The sequence below is a fragment of the Lolium rigidum genome, chromosome 7 (genome assembly GCF_022539505.1).
Source record: "Lolium rigidum isolate FL_2022 chromosome 7, APGP_CSIRO_Lrig_0.1, whole genome shotgun sequence".
Classification (NCBI taxonomy): domain Eukaryota; kingdom Viridiplantae; phylum Streptophyta; class Magnoliopsida; order Poales; family Poaceae; genus Lolium; species Lolium rigidum.
In genome coordinates, this window is record NC_061514.1 from 113,741,275 (window position 1) to 113,749,997 (window position 8,723).

Genomic DNA, 8,723 nt, shown 5'->3' on the forward strand with positions numbered 1-8,723 from the left:
TACGGGGATGCAATCACTTGATTTGTCGATGAGATCAACACCTTGCAGCTTATCAATGGTGTGAACGATCATTTACAAGGCTTGGTCATGGCAACACTGGCGTAAAAGATAAAATTTTCAATGATTTCACGAGACTCCAGCTTGCTGCTCCGCACGCCACTCAACCTGCTTCCCATGCCGGAGGCGACGTCGCCCAGATCCCAGCAACACATCACATGGGAGTAGATGGCTCTGCCAGGGCAGTGTATCGATGCTCGGAACCTAACCTCCTCCATCTGGTCTGCAGGTTCACAACCTCCATCACACTTCATAGGACATACTATTTTTGTGCTTTTGCAGAAAGTTTGGTCGAATTGTTTAATTTACAAGGTATATAGTCTATATCCTATGCGTGTATGAAAATTTTATGATTGTGGCATTAAATCATTGGTAACCAGATGTTTGGCACGATTGCAGTTGTTTCTACAACGAACAATGAGGTCCACCCCTCCTTTGCTCTGTGAAGAATCGAATGCATTTGTTTCTACAACGAGCAACGAGGTCCACCCCTCCTTCGTTCTGTGAAGAATAATGAATTTCAAACAGGAAGCTCATATTTATCGAAGAAAGGCCGTTGTCAAGGATGCCAGGCAGGAGTGACTCATTTGCTTCAAACCTGCTTGAGGGGCATAGCATGTGTGCTCTGTGCTCTTTTATGTAACATGGAACGTTCTTTGAATGTTGTTGATCTCTGAAGCATATATCTCTTCGGATTGATGAAATATTTAAGTATAGAATTGTACTATAAGAAGATGCCACTGTACAAAACCATTGAGTTTAATCAAAGAAAAGATGAATTTTCTGTTGCATTGTTCCTTGAGAAATATTACTACCGTAGTTATATTGAGTTTCGAAATATATTGATGCTTACTTCAGTCTAATGTGGTTTAATTGATTTTTTTATCACTGAAGATGCGCATTGCGCATGCCAGATTACTATATAAAACGTAAACAAGTTACCGCACCTCTTATTAATTTGTATGGTGTAATAGACTGCACCTTGATAATACACAAATCTGTCAGCTGCATCTGGGTTTTGCACTATATTTGGCAACGTGCCTAGGTTTTGCACTATATCTGGTAACAAGGCGATTATCGATTGGGGCATAACATGAAACTGGTGAAACAACATTATTGTCTACCTGTAGTAACAGCTCCTAAACAGGTGTCTCAGTTTTGAAAATACAATCTGGGTTAACACTTAGCACCATGCGTGTGTTACTATTTTTTTGGAGTGTTTATGTATTTTGTACTCACGTGAATTCAAATTGTATATGTATTGTTTGACATATTAAGACGTGCGTTGCACGTGCATGTTTACTAGTTTACTGAAAGGTGAGCGATTTGGGTGGATTTGGATACTGTTACCTCCATGTTTTCCTCCAATGATGTTTAGACACGTACAGTTTTTTTCCTGTTCATGCACGATCGGATCCTCTTGATGCGGGAGGTCAGTTTTGGTTTCTTTTTTTTTTCCTTCGTATAACTCGCGGTTACCGGGAGTCAGCGGGAGCCAGCAGGTCGATCCCTTTTTTCTGGGCCGGTTTCCTCCTTTTCCCCTCTTTCAGTTTACCTTCCATCTCCGGTGCTACTGGTCTCCACTGATCGTGCATGATTTTGGGCCTTCTCTGATTGACACGTATCTTTTTTACGTGTCCTTCTTTGCTTTGCAGTTTAAGTTTTCCACCGATTCCTCACCTTATGGTTCCGCATCGGAGACCCCGGCGTTGCTTCCTTCACCGTCTTCCTCATCCAGATTTCTTTGTCTTCGTCTTTGCCATCTTATGATTCACTGGTTTCCTTCTGTTTCTTCGTTATCTTTTGAGGCAATTTGTCCTACCTGAGTTCGTCTTTTTTTCTGCAGGTTTTGGTATGAGCAGGGATGGCGTGCCTGGCCGTAGGCGTGATCGGCCGACTTTTGCGCCGCCGCCTCTGCCGGCTTCTGCACCGCCGTCTCTGGGTTGCTTCTCTGCAGCACCGTGGGCTGGACGACCTACCTTCTTTCCTGCTCAGCTGCCATCCATGTTGCTGCTAGATCCGTCGTCCGTCCCACTCGCCCCGCTGTCCGTCATGTCGCCGGCTTCGCACGTCCGTGCCCTTGCCTCCATCTTCGGCGCTCCATCGCTGTCGTGGCCTCGGTGACCTATCTTCCAGGTCGTCAGGACCTTGCTCATCGCGTTCCCGTGGACGTTCCAGGGATCCTCTGCTTGGTGCTCCAGTTGTTGATTCCGTTGCTGCCGATGTCTTCGGTGGCTTCGATCATCTGCAATCTGGGGTTTCCATCTTGCTTGCTTCTGATTCTCCAGCTGTTATGCGGACTGTTCGACGTGTACACCGGGGACCTGTTCGTCGGCGTGTACGACCACATTCATCTTCGGTTTCTCCGTCTCCATATCGGGATCATCATCTCCACAGTGTTGTTCCCGCTGCCGCTGCTAGCCATGCTCATTGCTTCGCAGCTGTGGTTGTTCCTTTTCTGACTGCTGCCTCTGGTGTTCCTCTGCCGGCTGGTGGTTCTGTTCACCATTCTTCGCCTGTGTGTGTTTAGACTTCTGATTCTTCAGTTTGTGTTCTCGGTCAGGGTGGATCTTCCGTTCATCATTGCCTTGCTCGTTGTTTGCACATGACATATCTCTGTTGTTTTCCCTGATCCTGATTGTTTGCACTTATTTCCTGGCTTAGATCTGTCCAATAGTCTGTACTTACTGTTCACCTACGTTTAATATGGATATCGATGTATACTAATCATTCTATGTTGCAGGAAACTTCCTAAAGTAGCAATGCAAGCAACCTCAGTCAGAGATATCAAACCTTTAGGATCTGCGAGGTATGCTGTTGTGCGCATCACACCGATGTGGGAGAACATGAACAAGCAGCATGAACTCTATGAGATAGGATTCATGTTCGTTGATCACCTGGTACTTTGTTCACACCTGCACCCATTATCCATCCCTTTACCATTTGCTGCACATGAGACATATGCAGTTAGTCTACTCATAAGATCGAATTATTTATCAAATTTTTACATTTCCTCTACATAATTAAACTATCAGTAGCACTGCCGTCTAAAGTCATACAAGCATAATTAGCTATTTTTCGTACTCGCTCTGTTCTATTCAGCATTATCCTTTACTACCTTTAATTTTCGATATATCTTTTTGTCACTGCCTACATGAGCACTTGCGCTGTCCATTCAGTCATTGTCGCCTGTACACAAAATGCATCCAGTCAGCTTCACCTTTAGGTTTTAGCCACGGCAACATGTCTTGCTAAAAAAAACTATTTTTTGTTCCCATCAGATGTATAATTATACTGTACTGATTTTGTAGGGCACCACGATAGAAGGTTGTCTACTCGCAGACCGGATAGACCAATTTAAAGACAAACTAATGGAAGGCATGGTTTACAAGCTCGAGTCGTTTATGATCGTCAGCCCGCAGAACAACTATAGAGCAGCAGGTCATTGTCATAGGATCCAAATTTCACAGAACACAAGAGTAAAGGAGATTGTGACTGAGCCTGGGAACTTCCCTCTATATGCATATGATGCAAAGTCTTTTGATGAGGTCCGGCCACGCTTGGACGAGAAACTGGTCCTATCAGGTTTTTTACTTGGAAGCAACACATATATTTGTATGCCATGTTGTTTCCACACGCTCATTTTATTTTGTCTTTCGTGGCCAATTTTCAGATGTTGTTGGAGTGGTCACAAAACTATCAGATATTATCACACCAAGGCAGGTGATCAATCAAGGATAGAATGAAAGGTACAAAGTGTACTCCAGGTTGCTCTGTTTTAACCCTTTAATTGCGTGTAGTGACATCTCTTATTTTTGTCAAGACCTACGCATACTAACATCTCTTAACTTTGCCAAGAGATGACCTTGCCATGGTGACCTTGTGGGGATACCAATCCGAGAAGTTTGATGCAGAAGGCATTCGGCAGATTTCTTTGGAGGAAAACGTGTTTCTGTTGTTCGTGAATGAATGCTACTCTATTTAAAGGTACATGAACTCCACAGACTTCCTAAGGCAGCATTAGTTATCTAATACCTACCTTTCAATCCTTTAAGACTACAATTTTTGCTCCTACTGTCAGCATTAACAATTCAATATATGCTTCCATAGGAATGCTAGGTTTTAAAGGCACTTCGCTAAACTGCTGACACGTTAACATACCCATTCCTGAAATAAACGCCCTTCGCAAAAGGTAACCTACACTACGCCTTATTATCTTTATATTCATTAACAAATATCCAGTTCTGATGTATATGAAATATCTTCTGTAGCCTTGGAGATAAGCGGTATATAATAGACTGGGAAAACTTTGGAGATGCAAAACAAATGAAGCAACCGAGACCACCCTTTACGACCTATGCAAACAGGAGAGCGACACCATCACCGTCAGGGAAATCAAGCAAGTAAATCAACCACCTAGCTGCAGATAAAGCTTTTCATCAACCTACCAGGTTACGCCTTTAGGTCTATCTAATCTAATAGTATCCTAGGCGAATATCCTTGCAGTCTCATAAGATTGCATACCTAAAACTCAATGCGTGAGTGTTTGCTGTTCAGAGATCGAGTATAATTATCTATGTATAATTATCCAGTATGCAGACCTTTATCCACTACTATGTATCTTAAGACTTGGTGAAGCACCAGCTTGCTAGCTATACTGCCACTTTATCCTTTACTGTTGTTACTGCGGCAGCTCCATCAGTTGTTGCTAAACCTTCCAACTGATGCATTATTAACCTCCTGAATTTACCTTGGTCACACAAAGAACCTACTATGAACTATTCAACGTCTTTTCGCCTGGGCGTCAGGATGTAAGAAAGCTCCTACACAACACTACAGCCTAATGTAATAGCTTACAGCCCCCAAGATTCAAATCTCAAAGAACCATCCCTGCCGACTCTCACATCAACGGAGAAAAGACTAAAGTAGCTCATCTATCTCTTGCAATGTAACACAAAAGGGTAAAATGACTCACCGAATGAACTGTTTCAAAATCAAATACATCTATGCAGCTTATACTAGATCCACATTGGTTTTGTTTGTATAAAGTACTTCCAGCCCACATTTAATAAAACTTTACATAGATCCTTCGTCGCTGCATTACAAACAAAACCAGTTAAATTACTCTTTAAAATTTGTCCTTCCTGATTACAAATTATAACCATATACTCATGTCGCACACCTTTTACTATTTTCGGCTATCTTTTTTCATTCGAATGTACATCTTTTTCGGTAATGATCATCTACAACTGAAAGACTGACGTCTTCCTCTACTCGATCCTTAGTTATACAATCTCCCTCCACCTCAATTTTTATGATCCTCATAGCCTTTTTTATTCGCGTCCTCCCCCTGGATCTATTCCTAGAGGCTATTTACTCTTTCGATCTAAATATTCAGAATTCTTCTACCGCAAAACATGAACAGACAAGCAATTCAGCCACGAAAGACACTTTTGCAACCAAATTTCAAGCAACAGTTTCCCATATACACAGACAAGTAATTCAGTCACAGAGAGAACATAAGCATACCAGACCATCAATCCTTGCGGCGGACGGCGCGAAGGACGAGTAATTGCTGCGCGCAGTGAAGTCGACAGGCGCTGACCCGCCCGGGCGCAGCTTCGGCAGAATGGAGGCATCTACGCTTCACTCTGCTCACCCTATGCACTCCGCTGCCGCGGCTCCCGGATCGTCGCAGGTGGAACCCGTGAGCATCAATTGTTTCTCAGCCCGGCGGCTCACTCACCGACGAAGCGAAGAGGAACAGAGATAGCCTCGAGGAGATGCCCTTCCAGATCCCCGCTTTCTTCTGCCAGCCCCAGCACAACTCCGCCCGCTGCTTGCGTGGATCCATTGCAAAGATCCATCCTCCAGGGAAGAAGCCAGTGGTAGGTGACAGCAGCTCCATCCACTCTTTTTTTCGCTGAAGCAACGCACAGGCCACTCACTGACTCTCCCCTCCATCTACTTCCTTATTTCGGACAACAGCAGCCCATCAACAGTGCCACAGACAATCTAAATGGGCCTTGCAAAGTTCATGTAGATATCGACTCCCGCTTCCCGGCCCTCCCGGCAGCGGACTCCCCGCCGCTCAGCCAATCCTTCGCCCTGCTCAAAAAAAAAAAAAAGCCAATCCTTCGCCAAACCCATGCTGACGCCATTCTCGGCGAGGCGTACATCTCTTAGACAGGCGGTCTTCGTCGACATCGCGCCAGCATCTTCGCCCATTGAGGATGCCATGGTCGACAACGCCCCAGCGTCTCCACACGCCGGACACCTCATCGTCCACACCACGGCAGCATCTGCATCGGCCAACCGCGCCCTCCTCGGCACTACGCCAGCCAACGCCGCCGGCACAATGGGGATGGACTAATAGCCTCGGCGTTGATCATCTGCACAAGCATGACACAAAGAAGAGGTACTGTCAGTCTCTAATTACAAAGAATGCTGAATGGCCGAAGCTATACTGTTGTATACCTGTAGAACCACGTTTGCTCGCCAAGGATACTGCTACTAGGATTATATCTCTAGATAAATTCCTGCAATGTGCCTTCACCTGCTATAGTATTATCTATTATGCAGAACATGTACATATGCCGTTTGACCAAAACCAGTATAAAGGCTGATCAGCGCTCTATAACGTGCTTCAGTATGAAAATGCACCACCATGCTACCTATGTATAGGGTGTTTCGGTATGAAAATGGCACCACTATATATACAACCTAATGTACTCCTGCTTCTTACTTACTGATGTTGGCACGGTTAGCAAATTTCCCAACCATGGCGCCGAATAGTTTCTTCGGTTCTCTGCTTAATTTCCCACTGATTATGTGGGTACATAGTTTACCTTTAAAATAAATTCTTTTTTTTTGAGAAACCTTCAAAATAAATTCTAACCCGTATTGACACACTATATACCTTAGTTTGTCTTCTCTTTTCAGAAGTTCAGCTCAGATGGTAATACCGGCATATCCAAATTGACAAGTGAACTCCACCGAATTCATTTCAGCAAGCTTTATGAAATCTGATCGGTTATCTCATACAAGAAGTAATTATTCGACAGAAAGATCGGTAAGGTCTAAACACAAACTACACCTCCCATGCCCTAGACAGCATGGGCGCGGCGTGCGCCGCGCCGCAAACTTCCTAGTTTGTACTAACTTACGTCCTCAGATTTAGATCTAATAGTTGATGGTGGATCTGCTAATCTAATCTAATATGGACCAGGATGGCTTACAGCGGCAGGGACGTGATGAACGTAGACGATGTGACGACGGACGTCTCGGACGCGATTGTTCCCAGCGTCTCTCCGGTGATGGTCCGGCGCGGCGAGGTGGTGCACAGGAAGCAGGGTTTTCACGGCGGCATCGAGGAAGTGCTCGACTGCCTCGCTCTCTTCCTCGCATGGCAGCTACGATCGAACGGAGATGCGCGAGTCCAAGCATCATGCAGATGAAGACTCACGGGCTGTTCGAAATAACAGACACGGAGGGCATCAGTAGGGTATAAAATGTATAAGTAGGAAGAAAGGAAGAAGAATCGGGGTCTGAGTCTGCCTGTACCGGCCGTATTCGATGATGCCATCATGGTGGCCAGCGAGCGGATGGGACGACGGTGGCGTGGTAAACAATGGCACCGAGATGCACCACCATGTCCTAGATGTAGCCCGCGTCGTGGTTAGTTTTCTGGTGAAAGGAATCGGCGAGATGATCACCGTGTGAGACATGATCTGACGATGAACTCGAAGTTGTGGCTAACAATGGCATGGTCGGCATGGGTTGTACATAGCTCATCTGGAGAAAGTGTGAGAACAAAATTGGTGGAGAAAGACAGGGAACACACGGTGCTCCTCTTGGTTCGGATAGATATGGACAGAGGTGGGAGATCGGGAGAGATATGCCACCGATTGGCATTCGGTGCACCTGTACCGTTTGGAAGTTTAAGGCAATAAAATGAAGAGGTAATTCCCTGAACGGATTGTGCACTGAATATGGAATAACTTTCGTGTTTAACTCGAAGAGAAACGGCCACTATAATTGATGGGAAATAGAGAGAAGAGGTTACAGCAGCCATGACTGTAACGTACATACTTACGTAAGGAGGAAGATGAACATCGATGACTTTTGTTCGGTCCAGATGGGCCAGTAGAATGCAGCCCAAGAGGAAATAGAGAGAAAAGAATAGACGGAGAAGGAACCTGGGTGCACTTCGCTGGCTGGGCTGGTCTAGGCCAGTTTAATCCGGTCTGCTTCAATTTCGTTTTATCTTTTTTTTTTCTGATTTCTTTTTTTAAACTTTTATTTTAAGGTTTCAAATGAAGTCAAATAAATTTCTTAAAGTTTATAAAATATTATAAAGTTTTGGGATATTAAGGAACCTATATAATGTCCATATTGAAAATACAATAATATTTTTTTTATGTACTTTGGTCTATATAGCTACTTGTGCAATACTTTGAAAAGTAAAGTTTTATGATTTTTTTTTAATAAAGAAACCATTAAGAATTTTAAAACCTTTAAAGTCAAATTATGTTTGATTTTAAATATTTTGAAAACAAAGATTTTTTTTTAAACACCATTTTGGGAAATAGTTTTAAATAACCTCAAAAAGTTTTAATTTCTTGTGAATTTTCAATCAAGTTCAAATAAATCCAACATTACATTTA

The 8,723-nt window shown here is 43.8% G+C and overlaps 1 long non-coding RNA gene across 2 annotated transcripts; it reads right to left on the bottom strand.

The window, feature by feature from the left end:
- Positions 1–2,102: 2,102 nt before the first annotated feature.
- On the bottom strand, positions 2,103–5,969 carry LOC124677337. Of its 2 annotated transcripts, XR_006994027.1 has the most exons (4): positions 5,587–5,969; positions 3,176–3,246; positions 2,851–3,003; positions 2,103–2,752 (listed from the first exon to the last, which is right to left on the bottom strand). It is a non-coding gene; the product is annotated as an uncharacterized LOC124677337 (long non-coding RNA). The 2 variants fall into 2 exon arrangements; XR_006994026.1 differs by lacking the exon at positions 3,176–3,246.
- Between the last annotated feature and the right edge of the window lie 2,754 nt (positions 5,970–8,723).